The sequence below is a fragment of the Mchenga conophoros genome, linkage group LG12 (assembly GCF_057382185.1).
Source record: "Mchenga conophoros isolate Kocher_MC1m ecotype Shallow Benthic linkage group LG12, M_conophoros_male_GT1.1, whole genome shotgun sequence".
NCBI lineage: Eukaryota > Metazoa > Chordata > Actinopteri > Cichliformes > Cichlidae > Mchenga > Mchenga conophoros.
The window spans coordinates 34,435,034-34,454,824 of NC_140537.1; the positions used below are offsets into that span (position 1 = coordinate 34,435,034).

The 19,791-nt window shown below is 38.8% G+C and overlaps 1 protein-coding gene across 3 annotated transcripts in view; it reads left to right on the forward strand.

Annotated features, from left to right (window-relative positions):
- Positions 1–1,288: 1,288 nt before the first annotated feature.
- The window catches only part of LOC146563096 (spermatid perinuclear RNA-binding protein-like), a 101,690-nt gene continuing 83,187 nt past the window's right edge, over positions 1,289–19,791 (forward strand). The window contains exons 1-2 of one of the 3 annotated variants that reach the window (XM_085295480.1): positions 1,289–1,582; positions 11,136–11,296. The gene's annotated coding sequence lies outside the window, so the exon portion shown is untranslated. The remainder of the gene's footprint in view (positions 1,583–11,135; positions 11,297–19,791) is intronic. The other 2 variants (XM_085295479.1, XM_085295481.1) reach the window with 2 other exon arrangements.

The window sequence follows — 19,791 nt, forward strand, 5'->3', positions numbered from 1 at the left end:
TGCCTTAATGGTCCATTTGATTCACCTTTTATTGTTTATTTTATTTTCACTTACTGAACATGGGACAGACTTGACTGGGGGAAAGAAGGGGAGAAAGAAAGAGGGAAAGAGAAACAGCTGAGAAGAGGGACGGGGGAGAAGGGCAAAAACCAAAAACCAACAGAATGGGCAGAGAGAAAAAAAAGAAGAAAAAAAGAAAAAAAATGCATATATCAATCATCTGGGTCACCTGCTGAGAAAGAAAAAAGAAAACAAGCAGAAGAGAACAAGAGTAATAGAATAAACAACATCACAATGATATATGGGAATATGACAGTAAATACTAAATATTAAACATTATTGTGCAGCACATAAGATCAACAGAACACAGTGTGCTTTGAGGTAGGAGCCAAAAAGGGTGTAGTTTGTGGGTGTGATCACCCGTGTGTACACCTGTGAGCATGGACGCGCTTGTTTTTTGTTTTTTAAAAGGTTCCTTCATGTAATGATCTGCTAGAGGGTGTGGGGGGGCCACAGCCCCGTCCTCCAGGGCATGAAGCAGGTATGGAGGAGATCAAAACTCCAGACATCCAGAGGCCCCCAGAACACAAGAGACCAAGGAAGACCAACAGAGGGGCAGCCGCGCCACTGTCCCTTATAGAAATCATCTTATAATTTCTACAGAATCATGGAGGAATTTAGTGTGCATCTCATTCTGCCAGATTATTCCTTGGGATTAAGTGGAATAGGTGTTGAAAAAGGGGACAAAGATAATTAAAGAATTAGTGTAATTATTAAAAAAGAAACAAGCCCACATTCTCATATGTTTTTACATTTTGGAAATATAATATAATATAATAACATAACTACAGAATTTTAAATGTGCACCTTTTAGACTTTTAACAGATTTAATGCTACCCCCTTTTATTAAAATTATGACTTAAAATTATGACTGCTCTGCAGGTTAAAATATTATATAGGGGAAAAAAGACTGGTCCCCACAAACAGATTTTTATGCCAAAATGTTTGTTTGTTTTGTTTTGCTTCGCTTTTTAAAAACTTTTTTAATGGGGGATTGCAGCTTTTATATTGCCTGGTCCTATTGATCTGAAAATGTAAGACTGCTTCCATAGGCAGAAAAGGACAGAATGTAAGAATATTGCTTGAATTCTTGAATGTCACTAAATCTGAAAGCTGTACTGTACTCTAAAGATAGTGTGACCAGGGCACAAACCCCATTTATAGAGACAAACTGGACTGCAACCGCTCATTAGACGATCTCTGTTTTTGCAGTAGCGATCGTCGTGCGCATGCGCGGCGTCAGTCTCCACTCTCTCTCCCTGCGCTGAACGCTGACAGGCAGCAGGCTGGCCGGAGACCGTTGGTGCTGCTGCCGTTGTTGTTGTTGCTTCCGCCGCCACCGGCTTCACTCCACGTTGTGAGCTTCCGTCCGGATACAAAGTGACGCCGGAGCGGGACTTACATTCAGTTAAAGGACAGAAACAACAGCAGCAAAGTGTTTTCGGAGGCTTTGGACTCGCTGACCGGCTGAGCTTTCTCCTCTCCCGTCCTCCTCCCGGTCGTCCGCGGACAGTGGTTTGAGGTAAGTGTCCGCTTTTTGTGACAGTTTTTGGGATGAGCGGTCGGCTGCTGCCCTGCGGGTGCCTGGTTTAACTTCAGACCGGCTTTAGCTCAGCTTCAGGACTCCGTGTTTTGTTTGAACGTGTTTGAACCAACTGCTCGTTCACGAGACGGACAGTTTAACGGGAAGTTTTCCTCGCGCGTGGAGACCCGCGAACCGTCCTGAATGTGGCTTTTAAGATAAAACAAACTGTCAGCACTCCTCTACAGGGTATAAACCCTCTCCTGTAGGTAGCGTGTGTACTACCTGCTAGTAAATGCCAAATGAAGTTTTCGCTGGCGTTCATTTGTGGCTCTGACCAGCGGAGAAAGAGCACCTGTTTGTTGGAGTATTTGAGGAGGACAGGTAGGCCCGCATAGCGCAGATGCACCTACACCCTGCATGATTTATCACACATTACCCTGCAGGTTTCCACTGAACAGCATCAGTACTTTGCAGCCTTGGTAATGCTGCATGTTTAGTCTGCTGCACTGCCTCATAGTAATGCTGTAAATATCAGGCACTCCATCTGCTAAAGGCTGAAATATGGATCTTTTGGACAAACAGCCTTAATATTCATGCTACTCTCAGAGGCGTGTCGGGGGGGGTCATTGGGTGGTACTGAGCCCTCTTAGTGTAACAAACAAAAAACCCACAACAGGACAAACTAGGAAGTTTTCAGCAGGTGCGCATTTATTTACCACCCACATCAGAGGAGAAAACCTTTGCTTTCCATTGAATGTGCTTCCTTGTCAGGAGAACAGACTGTTACGTACATGTTGTAGCTGTGCAGTGTCACCAGGGGGCAGTGTCAGAAATGTGTGGACCAGGTCTGTGGGCTACTCAAGCTTGTGTTTATGTGGTTGCTGTGTCTTTGTAGCTATTGCTGTTCAGTGCATGACTGTATCTCAATACCGAAGTACGCAAGTTTGTACTTGTGTACTTTGCTAGTACTTCCAGTACTTCCAGAGGACAAGTGGAATGGCAGTGTATCTGATCACATGACATCTCAGCTCAGCCCAACTCATCTCCATGTTTTTACTCCAATCCATCCATCCATCCATTCTCTTCCGCGTATCCTTTTTAGGGTAGCGGGAGGGCTGGAGCATATTCCCCCCACCTTGGCTATGTTTTTACGCCCATTCCCCCTTAATTTCACGGATTAATATTTACGGTGGAAATTGCCCATGATATGCTTAATTACTAGATTTCTTTGAAGAAGAACAATAAGCATAAAAAAGCCATCAAGGTGAAATAATATAGAAAGATTTAGAAAATAGCTTAATTTAGAAAAATTGCAGTAAACACTTGTCGTTGGCTGTAGCTCAGGAGGTGAAGCAGGTCATCTACTAATCGCATGGTTGGTGGTTTGATCCCTGGTTACTCCAAGTTGGCGTGCCAAATATCCTTGGGTAGGATGCTAACCCAAAGTTGCTTTCCGATGCATCCATTGGAATGTGAATGTTAGATAGAAAGCACTCACTAAGAAAAAGCATAGAAGAAAGTGTGAATGGGTGAATGAGGCGACTGTTCTTTAGATCTTAAAACAAGACTAATATGATAGTAGTCAGAACCTCTAGATTTAAAATGTAATTTATATGGCACATGTATGCACATGTTACTGAAATGGGAAGTGGACTGGTTGTTATATGGCACTTTTCTACTCTGAGCACTCAGAGCAACCTCACTGCTTTTAGTCTTCATGATTATTATTAGTGATTCATATGATCTGTTTCACACTGTTTATTGAACAAAGACAAACTGTTCAGATGCTAGAATGATTTCATTTTTATTCTGGTAGACTCTCACAACTTACAACAGACAGCTGGCGTTTAGAATAGAGTTGAGTAAATATTAAAAACATAATTTGATCATTTATGGTTTATCGTTTCATAGCTTGACATCTGTCTCCATGAACAGCATAAACATGCTGGCCCAGATGTTTCTGCTTCCAGAGAAAAGGCTCATACTTTCCTCCTGGATTAAAATATTTTTAATGTTCATTTTAATTCAGGAAAAGCTGCCGTTACAATAAGTACAGCACATTTCTACTTTAGGGAACAAACCAATTTTCTCAGAAACAAGTAAAACACTGAAATAAACCAAACATCAACAGTTAGAAATCATATGAGTGAATTATATCTAGTGTTTAACTTTCACTGAGTGGCAAAAGGGTTTTGAAAATGATGTGCCAGGACTCAGATTTTCTGCCAGGTATAATGATCCTTGAATGAGTGGTCAGCTGACAGCTAGTGGGGTTAGACCAGCAGAAATGGATATCTACAAAAACATCGGAGCACTTTTGCAAGCAGGCAATGTCTTGCTGATAAATCAAACAGATATTTGAAGTTTACAAATCTGCATTCATGCCTAAAAACATTTTAAAAGTTTGTTTAATTCATCAAAGACAGTAATATTTTAAATTTTACTTACAGTTTTGGCCGCTGTCCTCCACTATTGCCGCTTTTGAGTTTCAGATGAAATGAATTCTGGGGTACTTGGCTGCACCAAGCACACACAAGTCATGATTAATGTAACCTCGATAGAGTGGGCGGAGCAAGAACACATCTGGGCATTTTCAGCAATTTTGAATTGGAACTGTACTGGGGTTGCTACTTATTACATTTCATAAGTACAGAAGTACACACATGTGTGCATTTTGAAAAACGGCCCATACCCAAAATAAGATTTGTTCTAGGAGTGTGCGAAAGGGCTCCTTGTTCCGTCTTTTCACAATAAAAGTTCTTGTCATACACTGTGTGACTGGGCTGTGCCATTTCATGTCATCCATGTATAATTTTTTGGAGTGGAATATTTCACAATATCATTGCTATCGCAATGCCATGTGTTTACATATCCAAGTGCACACAACAACAAGACAAGCCTCAGCAAGCCTCAGAGCTGGAGGCAAATCTCAGCCTCTGATAAAGATTTAGTACCTTCAGCAAACTCCACCAAAGCACAGTGCTTTGGAAGATATTCAAAAAAACCGTTCTGCAGCCCAAAAGTAAACAATATGATGGAAATTACTGATATGGTTATGTGGTGGAAAAGCAGCGATTTAAGCAGCTGGTTACAAAGACTTGAACGAAAATAAAACATTCAAGGTAAAAAAACAAAAACAAAAAACATTGTTTTATTTTGTGGCAGTGTTTTGCAGCGCTTCTCAAGTTATAAAGTTAAATTACTCTAGTTGTTGTTAGTGTTACAGTTATTTTATACTTAAAAGACTGCATAAAATTTCCTGGGAAAACATTCCTACTACTACCAGCAGTTTGGTCTATAAAATGACAAAGTGGCCTGTCCAACACAAGCATACAATGTACTATAGTGAGTTTTAAGGTAGGGCTGCTCGATTATGGCAAAAATGATAATCACGATTATTTTCACTGAAATTGAGATCTCGATTATTTGACGATATTTATTTAACAATAACAATGTATTGAATAATGGCTTTAAAGATTGTCAAAAAAGAATATAAAATAGTGTGCAAATACTCCTGCAAACAGTGCAAGTGTTTGCAATATAAGAAATAAATGAAAAATGTAAACATCTATGTTTAGTGAACTTTGCAGTGTTGCTCTGTGGTGCAGCTACGACACCGCAGCAAAGTTTACACACTGTCTACTTGATCCACGTCTGACTCCGCGAACCCGTAATGTTTCCACACCACTGAAGTTTTTTTTTTTTTTTTTTTTTTTTTTAACCTCTCTTTTCAACCAACGGCAGTCACTCTCCTCTCCAAATAACTTCTGCTTAGCTTTCCAAGCTTCCCTCGGGTCCTCTTAATTGTTGTGATGCGTGTTCGAAATGCAGAGAGGTGCGCTCGAGTTGCAACACGGAGCAGCGTGAGAGTAAAGCACGAGGGAGGTGATCGTTGAAAGCCCAGATCGTAATTTAGATTAAAATTCGATTAATTGAGCAACCCTATTTTAAGGTTTGAATAAAATATATGTAGGCAATGTGAAGATACATGGACATAAAATAAATCACCATAGTCCTGCTGCCATAAGAGTAAAAGCAACAAAGATCTTTCTCGTCTCAAAGGACTGATAATAATAAGTCAAATAATTTCATCATGGTTGTTGAGAATAAAGGCTCAGAGCTCTGCAGCCTCTGCAGCTGTAATGAGGATGTTCAGGTTACAAGGAGAAGGACTGGGTGAGACTACACTGGCTGTGTAATCATTGCCATCGCCTTGTGGTCATTTGAACACACCCTGGACCATGTTTGTTTAATGAGGAAAAGATTTGACATGCGGAAAAGAGTTTATGTAGCCATTGTTTTTGAAATGTCTCAGTTAGAGAACTTTAGTTTGTTTATATTTTATTTAAAACTGATTAAAAAAAATCATTAAAACCACAGGCATTCCTTAGAGAAAATGTCCTCATTTTTTGGAAATCTGATGTGTCATGTTCAAATGCAAAATGAGAATTCTTTCCTATTCAGACATTAATATTAATATGTACAATGTACCATTCATGCCTTGTAAATAATTCATTGTGTGTGTTAAATTGTGCCAGGCATCTTATAACTGTTTAATTATTAATTGGAGGATTAATTCTTCGCGCTATAAATAGCTGCAGCTGTGATTGTTGGTGTGTGAAAATGGTTGACGTGCCCGGCGTTTTTGGCGAACCTTGCCATTAACCTTGCCGAACGTTTACTAATGTTTCTTTCTTTACATCTGCCAAGGTATTTTTCCCTCCATTACTTTTTCCCCATTTAGAAGTTTTTGTTCTATTCACAACCTGAAAAACCATCAAAAAACTCACATTTCTTCTCTCTGCTTTCTGCTGGTCTTTGTTGGCATTTTTTTTAACTTCTGGGAAAAAAAATATTTATAGGTGGAAATAATACAGTGTGTGTGTGTGTGTGTGTGTGTGTGTGTGTGTGTGTGTGTGTGTGTGTGTGTGTGTGTGTGTGTGTGTGTGTGTGTGTGTGTGTGTGTGTGTGTGTGTGTGTGTGTGTGTGTGTGTGTCACACTACATGGCTATCTGCTGACTCCAAACACTGGCTCAGTCTGACTAGAAGAGACCTGGGCCATTTGCCAGTGATCATGTCTTATTCACATGTATAATTAGCCTGACAGTTGTTAAGTGTGTGCCCAATTTTAGACAGGATGCTACAAGATCATCATCAAAACAACAGATACCAGTATTGGGAGTATCTTTTGAATCTGCGAGGTTCAGTAGAGTTCTCAGGCAAACAATGCCAAGCAGCACCAAAGCTTTTGACAAAAGACGTTTCACACAAAAAAGAACTGAATAAGGATTTGGATTTACCATGGCAGTAGTTGAAGCTTTGTGACATTCAGGTGTGAAATTCATTTTAGTTAATTGGCTGCATACAGGCAGATATCAAGTAGGCTGAGCCGGTCAAACCTTTGGATAACAACTTTTATCTTTTTTTTTTTTCTTTTTTTTTTTGTATGTTCACATTTCATGGGTTACTTGATGTTTTTTGTGTTAGTTACAGAAAAATACTAACTACTAAATACTAATACTAAAAATACTAACTGTTACTAATACTAATGTTTAGATTTGTATAGGGCTGAATGATAAACAAATTATAGCAGTACTAAAAATGCCCTTTGTTTAAAAAGAGTGTAAATCATTCAGAAATTAACTAAAACTATCAACAGAATGTGAAGATGGCGTCTTATGTATTGTGCTGCTTTGATACTGGTTAAAGTTGAAATGGGGACCATTGCGAGAGGGGAGAAATTGAAACCTGGGGAGCACAACAAGGTGGAGATAAAATGAGAAATCAAGACAAATCCAGTGTGTATTTATATCAGACATCACAACTTCTACTCTTCCCAGAAAGTTAGACAAATTGATTCATTGTATTAAAATGCTTAATGAATGAAACTGCACATTATATTTATATGTCTATGTAAACGGTGAAGTTCTAATCTGAATTTTAATCACATTCAGGGAATTTGTACAGTTTAGATTTGTGTCCAAGAAGAGACATTTTAAAAATTATTAAAACTGGTGTTGGCTCAAGGTTTGTGTAGAATTCATGTTATTATTGTAGACAGTTGACATATTTTGTTGGCTAGAAGAGCTGATATTCCATTTATCCAAGGTAGGGCCTGGCACTAGGAGACACAAGCTAGTGTCACAGACCCTGAGGCTTGTTCTCTTCCAGGTCTGAAAGAAGGGATCTTTTGATGTAAAGTGAATGTATTAACCAGTACACCAGGGAACCATCGCTTAATCAAACTGAGAAAAGTAAAGCAAAATAAAATATAAAAACACACCATATTTATATGCTAAAAATGGGTAATTGTAGCCTGTTCCTAGGTGGTTGCTAGGCAACATGATGGCATCATGATATCTGATATAGATACAAACCTTCAGGTTCCTAAGGTGTACCTGGTACAGGTAATCAAACAAACCCACAGACAGAGTTGTGGTCACATAGAGCAGAGCAGCAGGCAACACAGCAGCAAAGAATCATACAGGAATCTTCCAAAACTCTGCCTTTAAACCTGAGAGAAATTATATTTTTATATTAGTGGTGATGGTATTTTTTTTTGCTTTGTCACCCAACCCTTTTCTTATTTTACATCCACTAAGGAGGTTGACTTGGTTTGGTTTGTCTGGATTTTTCAAAAATATCTGTATGTTAGCAAGAACGCTTAAAGTTGTGGGTGGGTTATTTTGCCTGAGTTTGGGCTTTGCCCAACTTGTAAATTATTAACCTTTAGAGTCATAACCAAGGACTCTTGATTCTTGGTACATTTGTCATCACATCTTCACAAATGCATATCAAATTAAGATAAGAAAAATTCAAAATTCAGAGTTCTTAAGAATTGCCCACACCCACCCAAGAAAATAATCCGAGACTGAAGTCATGCACTGTGTGGAGTGAATTTTTAGCTGTGGGGGAGGCTTGGAGTCTTGGACCGCTCTTATAACAAGTGAATCAGAGTCATTGGATTCAGAGGCCAAAAATAAGCCTTTTTACCAGATGTAAAGTAACTTAAAAAACCCTCATGCCTAATCTATGTTTAATTATATTACTCTGTCACATGTCTGTGCCAGATTGAACCAGCTGATTATGACTTAACAGTCACTTCTGAAGCTGCTGCTGTTTTAAATGACAGTTTGAGGCTCAAATGAAAGCAAGTTGGTATGGAACAGCAACAGATCCTCTCCTCCTCAGGTTTTACTGCTTGAAAGGCAACGGGGAAGAGAAATTGGGATCTTCTGGTCCTTACCTCTGCTGTAATGGACAGTCAGCAGCTTAAAACATGGAAATATTAGTGTTTGGGAACAAAGAGGAGCTCTGTACTATTACTGCTCCCCTGCATTTGCATTCCATGCATTTGCCTGAACCTGATAAATACACACACACACGCGCACACGTCACAGGTTCAGGTTTCAGATGGGGGGGTTGTACTCGGTGAGCAGAGCACTGCTCGAAGCAACTGGCTTCTCCAATCCCAAGGAAGGTAAATAGAAACGGTAACCAGAGCCTAACCTTGGAGCTCAGCCTCCTTGGGATGGGGTGCAGCTAAAAGTGTTGACGAGGATGCAACACTGCTCTTGTAAATGAGGATCAAGTGTGTGTGTGATATTTTGATTTCAATTAGAGTTGTCCTGTGCTGTATGTAAGGAATACACAAACAGTGAATACTAAGAGTTTATTTGAAGCTGTGGTGACCAGTGGTGCTGAGGTTGACTTCAGATCAGCACAAACTCATTGTGTCTGACATAAAAAACAAAAAAAACAAAACCATGCAGTGTTTATTTTTCCACCATAAGTGTCATGAGCTTTAATTTTTTTTCCTTGATACTTTTATTAACTGAGAAGTTAACAGATTAGGATGGGACAAGTTGGTAACTGTTTTGAATGACTTCCTAGTTCTTATGCCAATCAAGAGAAGAAATGTTACGTCACTGATATTTTTGTTGCACATTATGTAGAATTGCTATTGTAGTAAATCAAAGGAAACCCATTGGCTTGGCTTCTCTGGCCTAACCACTCAGAAAAATCTCTGGACTCATCACTTAAAGCATTAAATAACAGAGAACATTATCTATTATTAAAACTTTTTTTTCTCAAATGTAGTACTGCCAGTAAATCTCTTACTTATGTAGTGGTGAATGACAGGCCAATGACAGGCCATGATAACTTTGTTATGAAAAAGACTATAAAATGAACAATGATCCAGATTCATCTCGCTCAAATGAAATGAGGAATTCAGACTCCATGGGCGTAATCGATTGTTAAGGACAAAATACAGGTAAAAGTTAAAAATGCACGCCCTCCTTTTTTTTTTTTTACAAAGTCATCCAGTGGACGGGATTGGACGTTTTTGGTGGACTGCATGCTGGACATCCCAGCTGTGCAGCTGTCTAAAATCACTTCACGGTCTTTTCCCAACGTGTCGGTTGTGACATTAGCTCTGGAGCACCATCACATGGTATGTGTTTTTTTTTTTTTTTTTTTTTTTTTTTAGCTATCCCCAGCTGTTGTGGGTCACTTCAGGTTCTGCAGTACATGCAGGGGATGGCAGTGATGCTGTCCTTTTGATTTGCCCTCCCTGCAGTAGCACACAGTGTCTTTATAGCAGAGCTGCCTGCACTAAGTGAATATCTCAGGATGTTTTATATTCCCTGTTGATCTTCCATTTTCATGAATAACATATACTGAGCATGCCTTTATTTTTTTTAGCATGGAAAGGCTTTGAAAACACATTTAGATGATCGCGGGAAGCTAAAGCTCTCCATGGAAACCAGCCTCATGAAAGTATTTGCTGTTAGAAGATCTCAACCCAGACAGACCTGCCACACTTATTTAATAACTACATGTATGAATGAGAAATGGTGGATTAACTTGCTAAAAAATGTGGTGATTAGGCCAAAACCGCTATTAAGTATTCACTGGGAACTGTTGTATAATGACTAGCTTCAAGGTAGCATTGTTTTACTAATTCTTATAACTTTTTTAAGGCTGTAGTCGTTTATTTTATATTATTTAATATTGTACTACACTATATTTCATTCATCTCATTCTCTTTCTCTTGACAGTAATGTCTTTAAAGATAAGAAATGTGTTTTGGGGTCAACTTGAAAAGCAGATACAAAATGTCAAAGTGAGATCAGAGGTTAAATGTGACATAATATTTGGATGCTAACTGTATGACATTTAGATTTCCCATATACCTTAGTCACCCTTTGTAAAAATACACAAAGAAATCTAGCAGTGAAGGTCATACTTTGCTTACATCTTGTGGGAATCTCACTGGTGCATATCAATAGTGAAATATCTCTGCATCTCTTTAAGCTACAAGCTTCTCGTTTTTGTTGAAGAGTGGGGAATTAATCCTTTTAACCTGAAAAATATGTTCATAAATTGACTGTGCATTATTGAGATGAGATTATACATTTTTCCACCAATAATGGTGATGTTTAAAACTCGCAGTCAAACAGTAAATTTAGAGTTTATCACAGAAATAGATTGTATTTTATGACGGTAAATAGCGGCAATAACAAGTTCCTCTTACTTTCTTCTCCAGTGGGGGAACTTCAACTCCACTGTTGGACTACGGGGCGGTAGTCCTTGTTCTTCTGTAGCCTCAGTGAGCTGCAGAGTTACAGAGCAGAAGAAGAATTGGCATCGCCAGCCACCATCAAGAGTTCATCAAGCTGAGCTGAAAGACCACAACATCGGCGACCTGTCAGTATTCTGGACCATAAGTCCATGACTGAAAGGAATCTTACATATAAGATGCATCTGTGATGCTGCAGTTCAAGAAATATCTAATAATGAAAACATAATCAAAAATCAAACATAAATAATGGAGATGGGAGCAATAAGATTTGATGTTCTTTAATAATGCATTATTACAGTGGAGGCCACAGATTCAGCCTGTTTTTAGAGACGGATAACTCAATATTTGGCTAGTAGTAGTAGTATGGCTTCTGTAATTCAAACTGTTTTTCTTTTCGTTTTTGTCCTGATATTTGTAAATTTGTCAGATCCGCACAAACCCATTTGTCCTTTTAAAGGACAGCCAATGCCTGAGATTAAGATTAAAACTTCATTTTCTTTATTTCTTATGACAGAGAAGCTTTGCAATGCTGGACACATGTAATCACATAAATTATGAATTGAAACTAACATTTAATGAAAATTACATCAGCATATTGTTCTCTCGACCTGCTGCCAGCATTGATCTTCAGACTCCGGTCTGCTCTCATGTATTGGCTGGTCTGCAGAGGCTTCTTGTTCTATGTAACTGAACAGAGCTGTTGAGGTAAAACTGTGAAACCTGAGTAGAGACTTTCCTACCACCATCAGCTCCATCTTCTCTTATTTCAGCTCATCCTTCGCCCTCATTTCACCAAGCTAGAGAGCCCGGCTCATCCTGCATTACAAACCTCAGAAAGTAACCTTGCTTTAGAGCCCTGATGATGACAGAATCCAGTTGGAGCCGGCATCTCTTTGGTTTTGCTAGGGTGAAATGAATATCTCATCATCTGAGACATTTTTTTTATTTTTTTTTTAACTTTTTTTCGAGAGTCCCTGAGGACATCTCTTCTCCTGAGCTGTTTGATGTGCTCTGAAAACAGAAACCCTGCAGCACTCTGGATGTTTGAATTGTGGTAGCTGCCAGTCAGTTTATTTCTGCCAGCACCAGAACTTGTTTACCAAACCCTGCATGGACTTTGATCACAGCCCTGTTAGCTTACATTTACACTCAATTCCTCAATGACATGCATCAAAAGCCAGACCTCTCTTGAAGTATTTCTTCATTTGCTATTTAACTATTTAATGTGTGTTGTGGTTGTGACTATGAACTTGTGTGGTGCTATTCAGCAGCTCACTGTGACTAAACTATGTCTGGTTGCTAATTTTATTTCTACTTTGCATGAGTGGCCAGTTTTCAAGTGGACAAGTCTCTTACTTTTATTTTGAAAGTTCCACTAACCAGCTAGCCCAAGCAGTACATCTCTGGAGTTGGAACAATTGGTGGTGGGCTATTTAACTGCTGGCTGGTATTTTGGCCTGAATTATAGTCAATATTTAACAGTTTAACTTTTTTAAAGTAGTGACTCGATGTCATAGCCTCTGAATAGCAATAAATGAATGTATAGCTGGATGCTACCACCTGTGGAAAACCATTAAACCTGGAGCAGTAAAAGGTTGTGCAGCAGCAATAAAAATCAATGTTCCACCGAAAGTAGTGAAAAGGAAAAGATGGGCAGTAAAAAAAAAAAGGTGAGGAAGGGCTGAACATATCAGATCTTTTAAAAGGGAAAAGAAAAAAGAAGGGCACTGGGAGATGATGCACCCAGATGTGCAAAACTGACATGTTTTCAACAGCACAAAGCAACTGGAAGCTGTGGATAAAGAGTGAAATGTTGAAGAGTTCAGACTTTTAAGTATAATACTTGTCAATCTTTTACAGAGAATTTTGTATGCGACATTTGTATGTGGCCAAATATCACAAATCTCTTTAATTTTTTCAAAGATGACTTGCCTATGAGAAATACAAAAATTCATTGTATCCATTGTCTTTTTATAGTGACAAAAACCCAAAGTCTTCCACCAATATTGACCTATAAATTAGCAATGATGATCTTAGAAATTACTTTTGTCCTGGCTCAGTGGCCAAGTTTCTGCCACAGAGGTAGCAAGTACTTCTGAAGGAAAGATAATGTACTCTGGTCAGACATGCTTCATCTCCACCAACTTGGACTCCAGCTGCTGACAGTACTGCTTGAGCTTCATGTAACAGATGATTATGTTGTTTAGCTTTTTATTGGTCAAGAAATATTTTGCTAATACAATGATTGCAGGAGAAGAAACATGAACAAGATTGTTTGAGAGTTCACTTAGAAAAGCAAATGTACCAATTTTCACTTCATCTGTGCCTATGTGTGTGTACACATCGGATATTTCCTGACTCAAAATGCATTTTTAAGAGAGAGGCTATTGTGCTTGTTACCATGATTAGTGTATAGTTGATGCAAAGAGTCCATGCCACCTAATTGAAGATGTCTTTGCATTTTCCTGGTATTTCTGCTCATTTATTTTTATAACCTTGATCCACAGATAATGAAATATTGTTATTGCCACTCTAGTGATTTGACTTTGGGAGAAGTCCAGAGTCTCTTTGGGGAAGGGTGACAAACTTTTTTTTTTTTTTTGTATAATAACCGCTGTCACAAATACAATGTAAGTCTGTGAGGGAAAAACTGTTCTTCATAGTCTGATTGTCCTAACATCACCCTGTAAGACTGCCAATACCTGATATGATTGCTGTGAAGATGGGTGGGGGAGGTGAGCATCATTTTAAATCCCTGTTTCTGCTGGAAATAAAACAGTGCAGTATGAGATGGGAGAGCCAAAACAATAGTACTCAGAATAACTGCAAGGTTACTAATAAATCTGTCACTTAATCACTTGAAACAACTCCTGTCACATTTATTGGGTTTTCTATGTAATTTCTAATGTAAAAATATTGATTAATTGATCTTTCAGAGTCAGCAACACATGAACCAGTCTCACTTTAGGAGTTTGTGTGCTGCCTTAGTGCTGTCTAATTTATAAATGAAGATGCATTAGTAAACTTATGAATTTTTTAATCTCTGTATGCTGAACTTGCACAGACATTAATGTATACTGTATTACATTTTGGCACTGGTGCAGCTTCCTGATCAGCTGTCAGGCTCAAATTCAGTTCTGATGTGTTTACAGGCTGCTGGAAATAATGCATTGATTATAATGGTCAAAGGTACTCACAGTAACATGTAGGGGGTCAGTTGTGAATGCTGGGTTGCCAGTCCCAATCAAAGTCTGACATATATTTTATAACAACCAATCAACCCTGCAAAGAACTAGGATTTGTACCAGTCCTAACAAGCTATACGCATCCCAGTGCATTACCTGCACTAACCAGGCTGTAGTCTCCAGTTCTTCCACACAAACTCCAGTTACTGTGCTGAATCAGGGGTGATGGAAGCCTCCCAGGGATACAGGACTAGGATGGAGGATAGTTGGTTTCCAGATTTGGCAAGAACAATGTTCGCCTTCACAGTAAACGCTGTGCCTTACCCCTGAAAGCAGCATGTTTCAACTAAATGCTTTTACTGTCAAAGCGAATTTCCGTTTCTGGTTTGCGTCATTCTCGTCACACTTTAGCTACCTCTTAGCGAGTAGCTGGTTTAGTTGGATACTCATTTATTCCTAGCGACCAGTGGTTGCCAGGCAGTTGCCAATGAGTCTCTAGACCGTTTGAAAGAGATGGACTTGAGCCACTGCTTGTTTGAGGTTTGCTGGAAAAAGGCGCATAGAAGCAGGGTACTTTGCACACAGCATGAAAGGATGGTCTTCACTTTCTCCTCTGTGCATTCGCGTTCATCCAGCTTCCTGCAGATGAAGGACAGAGCTTATACACTGGATAAGCATAAAAATGGATTTCAGGGTGACACTGGCACATTGAGCTGAAACTAGCCCTTTTATCTATCATCAAGACATCAGCAGCCAATGATCCCTAAACACAGCATGAGGACCAAAGAAATATGCTGTGACTTTATTTCTGTAGATACTTTTTGTCATCATTCAATCAGTCAGCAGGAAATACTATCAATTATCTGTTGACTAGACTGTTGGTGTCTATTTTTCCTAATATAATTCAGGTTGGTAGCTATGACACCCAATTAGGGCAATTAAACTGAAAATAATGTTAAATTGAAGCGTATCGTGCCAAAATAATTGAACTTTACAGTTTTCTTTGGAATGAATGTGACATGTTTGACTGCATATCATTTTGCTGTCCAGTAAACGATGTGAGCAACAAAGGATACTGGAAAACTTTCTGGGAAAATCTGGGCTGATTAAGAGAGACGTGCATCTCACTGTAGATGCACAGCTCTCATATCTAGAAACATGCTGAGTTTCTATTCTGTTAAAGGAAAGAAAAAGGAAATGTCACTAGTGTGATGTCAGTGGAGAGTTTGTTTTGTCTCAGTGGTCCACTCAGACTCTCAAATATGCTGTCTGTATTTTTGGCACGTAAATATCTGAAGTAGACTCAGATGGTTTGGATGAAATTAAATTTTTTTTATCACCACAAATGTAATTAATGCTATTGATAACTACGGTAGTTTTTTGGCTCTGATCCCAACCCAAGTTCAGTAATAGAGCAGACAATATTGAATTGACTGGAGTCCAGTGTTTACCACAGAACTGCTTTCTACTTGTGGTGATAGCAGGGGTGCATACACGTGTGGATGAGAGTGCGCATGAAAGATGGCGAATGCTGTTCGCATCCTAAATGACTTCTGTTTAATAAGTGATGACCTAATGATCCTATTTCTCGTTCCTTAAGCCTAGCGCATTGGATGAGCTCTCATCCTCATAATGAATATTTTCACCTAACAAAGCCACGCCAGGTGGCTGAGTTTGTTAGCTGCGTAAATCCATAATTTTTCGACAGTCCTTACTGTTATCATGGCTTCTCAGGGTGTGTTACCTGTTTTTGTGAAAACATGGTTTTGACACAGTTTAATGTGTATTCTGCTCTGTTCCTTTGTTGGGTTTTAAATAACTAGAATATCCCCACACTTCCAAATTAGGTCAAAAGGCGACAGTGTCCTCGTCTTTTCAGACTTGGGCTGTGTGTTGGGGTGCTAGCGCTGTTGCTTTAGTTTTCATTTTGTCTTTTTTTTTTCTTCCTACGTAAAATCCTTACATACTAGTGTGTAGCAGCCCACACATTAGCACATGTGATGCTGCTGGCTATGCTCTGTGTATCAACCTAACCTGACATCGCTGTAACTCTATTGCAGCCACATGACTGGTCTGTGGGGTGCTATTACCATTGTCACTGGCTGTTCATGTTGTCTGTGAAAGTATGGATCTCTGTCAACTTTATATTGATGTTTTATATTGCGATAGAGGAACTTTTTTCACGATAATTATTTTAATGTTTTTATTGTCCAGCTGTACGTTGCTGTGCTAATATATTTATATTAGCATGCCTATAAGTCTTTTTGCTAGCCAAAATAAGCTCGACTTTACCTCCAGACATTGCTGGTATTTAGTTTTCCATCTTTCTACACATCCAAAGTTATAGCACTGCTCCTTTTTATTTATTTATTCTTTAATGGAAGCTTTAGAAACCAGATAACTACACCAGACTCTGTTGATGCTTGTAAATCATTTTTTTCATGTCTATGTTGATATGAGATTTTCTTGTAACTGTTGGGAGAACAGTTACATGAGCTGAAAGAGTTAGCTCCCGGTGGTCTCAGTGTCTGTTTGCTTTTGGGAACTGGATCATTTGAATCTGAAATGAATAATAATGTCAGACTTAACAAGTGGATAAAGTAAGAGTCTCTACTTTTTGGAAGCACGCTGTCTTTTCTTCTAGCTGACAAATAGTCATTATTCTGCTCTGTAGCCCTGGTGAGCTGTAGGTTCTGTTTAGAGCGACCATGTTGCTCACAGTGGGTTTTGTAGAAGAACTACCATCTCAAGCTGTGATCCACAATAGTGGAGTTGAAATCCATCAGGCCACAAGAGAGACAACTTTCTGAAGAAGCATTTTAATGATATCAAGGACCACTGCGGTAGGGGTCTGCAGCTATTAGGAAAATCTGAAACTCTCATGTGAAATTTAGTATTTTGCTTAGTGTGGCCTGAGTTTGTTATAAAAAACCAGATCAAACTAATGAAGGAATGTAAATATTTGGTGATCAGATTAAAACCTGACAATTGAAACAACAAAACTGTCCAAATAACTTATTTGCAGGTTGTTTTTCTGTGTGGCTTAATATAACCACTTCAGTGCTTACATCTCGAGGTAAGGACTGTCTCAGGGTTTATACTATAAGATGGCTTCGACTGTCAGGCTGATGAGAGCTTACATTTCATCTCTTTGCTAACCCTGAGTGATATCTCTCATCTTTTGGTAGCATCATAGAGCTTTTTTTACTCAAGTCAGACTTTTGAAATTACTTGCTGCTGAACTTTAAATCAACTCATTAAACCAGGTTTAAACTGGAAGAAAATAAAAACACTTATTGGTGTATATGAAGTTAAAGCTGAGGTCATCTGATGCTGTTAGGATGGGTGATTTTATTTTATTTTTTTAATATTTTTTTATTTCCCCCTCCCTCTCATTTCTTCGCTTCTTTTATTTCACACAGCAGGAAAGCTGTGAATAGGTATGTAAGCTGTGAGTGTGATGAGGTGGAGTCAAGAGGCACACTAATGAAAGCCATCAGTGGACTGAACTACTTCAGAGGAGACTCTCCCACAGCTTCACCTGAGCGCTATCCAGTACGGGAATTGCATCATGGCCCTCAAAAGCTGCCAGGGCTCAAGCTTTCATCTTCACTGTTGAGAACATAAAAGCTCAACTTTCTTTGTGTTTTTCATAGTGTATTTAGGGCCTGACAGTGAGTAGGTTTGGCTCAGGGCTCAGGACTGTTTCAGGCTGTTCTGATGGCCCAGCTGGTGGAAAGTACAGCCACAGCAAGCTGGTTGAATCTCAAAATGCTCTTTATATGTGAAAAATCACTTTAAAGTGAATGGACCTATTATGCTAATTTTCAGTTACAAGTGTTTATTCTTAGACTCCACTACAGTGGCTTTGCATGATTCACAGTTATGATTCATTTATGTTCTGCTCGGCTTTGGTACAGCTCCTTTATTTATAAAAAATAAAATAAATTCCTGTGCTAGCTCTGAAATGTAAAAAACAAACAAACAAAAAAAGGTATTTGAGTCCCTAGTTGTTATTGTTGTTGTTGTTTACATTTATAATAACAAGAAAATAATTTTTTTTTTCCAAAGGTACAGAAAATTGTATACAATAAAAAAAAAGTTTTTGTTTTTTTTACTTTTAAAGTTCATCTTACAAAACTAACTGCTGGTTTCCTGCTGTCAGTGTTGGAAGTCTGTGTGTGCAGGGCCACAGATGGCAATGGACTCTTGTACCTCAGGAGACCAGCAAAATGTAAAGCTTGTTGACTCTCCTTTGCATCATTTGGAAGAAGAATAGCTACTGCACTGCTGTCTCTAATGGCAGATCTTAATAAACTAAACTAGTCATCATGGCTCACGCTGAACTAAACTATATATGAGTTTGCACTTTGAAATCAACATTACAGTTTCCATGTCTTCAAATTTAGTAGGATTTTTGTGCGTGACCTCAATTTTACCGTAAGATGGTAAATGCAGCAGACTGTGCTGATGCTTTTGAAGTCATAACCTCTCTGAACTCGCCACTTTCCTACTTTACAGGTCTTTCTGTTTGTTTAGTTTGTTAGGGCTCTTCTTCTTCCTCGCATGTTTGGCATCATTTTGAAATGCTTTGTTCCTATAATAGGATCAACCAATCATCTGTCATTTGCATGTGACTGCGTATAGATCCACAACGGACTATAAAGGCAGGGAAAAATGCATCGCTATAAAGGAAAGAGCTGTGTTGATTTATTTAACAAGAATAAAATAGAGGAATAATGTTACCCTCATTATTTTGTTTTAATTGTTATTAGTGGCTCTATAGTGTGGTGGTGTACAGTACGTGTTTGCCTCTGATTTTGATCCTGGGAGGAGACACCTTTGTGGTTGCATCATTAAGGGCATCTGGTGTGAAAAGTCTGCCAAACCAAACATGCGGCACAACCCACTGTGACAGCCACCTGTGAAACAGGGAGCAGCCCAAAGTAGCTTTTTCATTTTGTTTTCATAGTCAATAAAAGTTAAAATCATAATGAAAATGTAAAATTCATAAGCAGCCCTATCTCAGTCATGAAAAACAGTTTTTCTTGGTGTTTGCTTTCATTTTCACATTCTGGTTAGGGAAGGTGGTCCACACTGCTAGGTTTAGACACCCAGTGTACTGTGCTGTGGAAAGAGATTAAACTTTAGGCCAAAATACATTATAGGAACATCTTACAAAGCTTAACACAACATTGATAATGAAACTTTTACTTGTGCGTCTTCATACGACCGTAACATCACCACCTCTTAAAGGCAACAGCCTACTGAGGCACCTAGAAGGTACAGAGACTCGTATCAGCTCAGGTTGGCCGTTCATTGAACTGAACTTTCAGTGAACACCGAGATCAGGTGCTGAAACCTCCAGAGATAATATTTAAAGAGCAACTCTGATGGTTTATGTGTTATGGTAAAGTCAGAGTAGAGAGACCGCT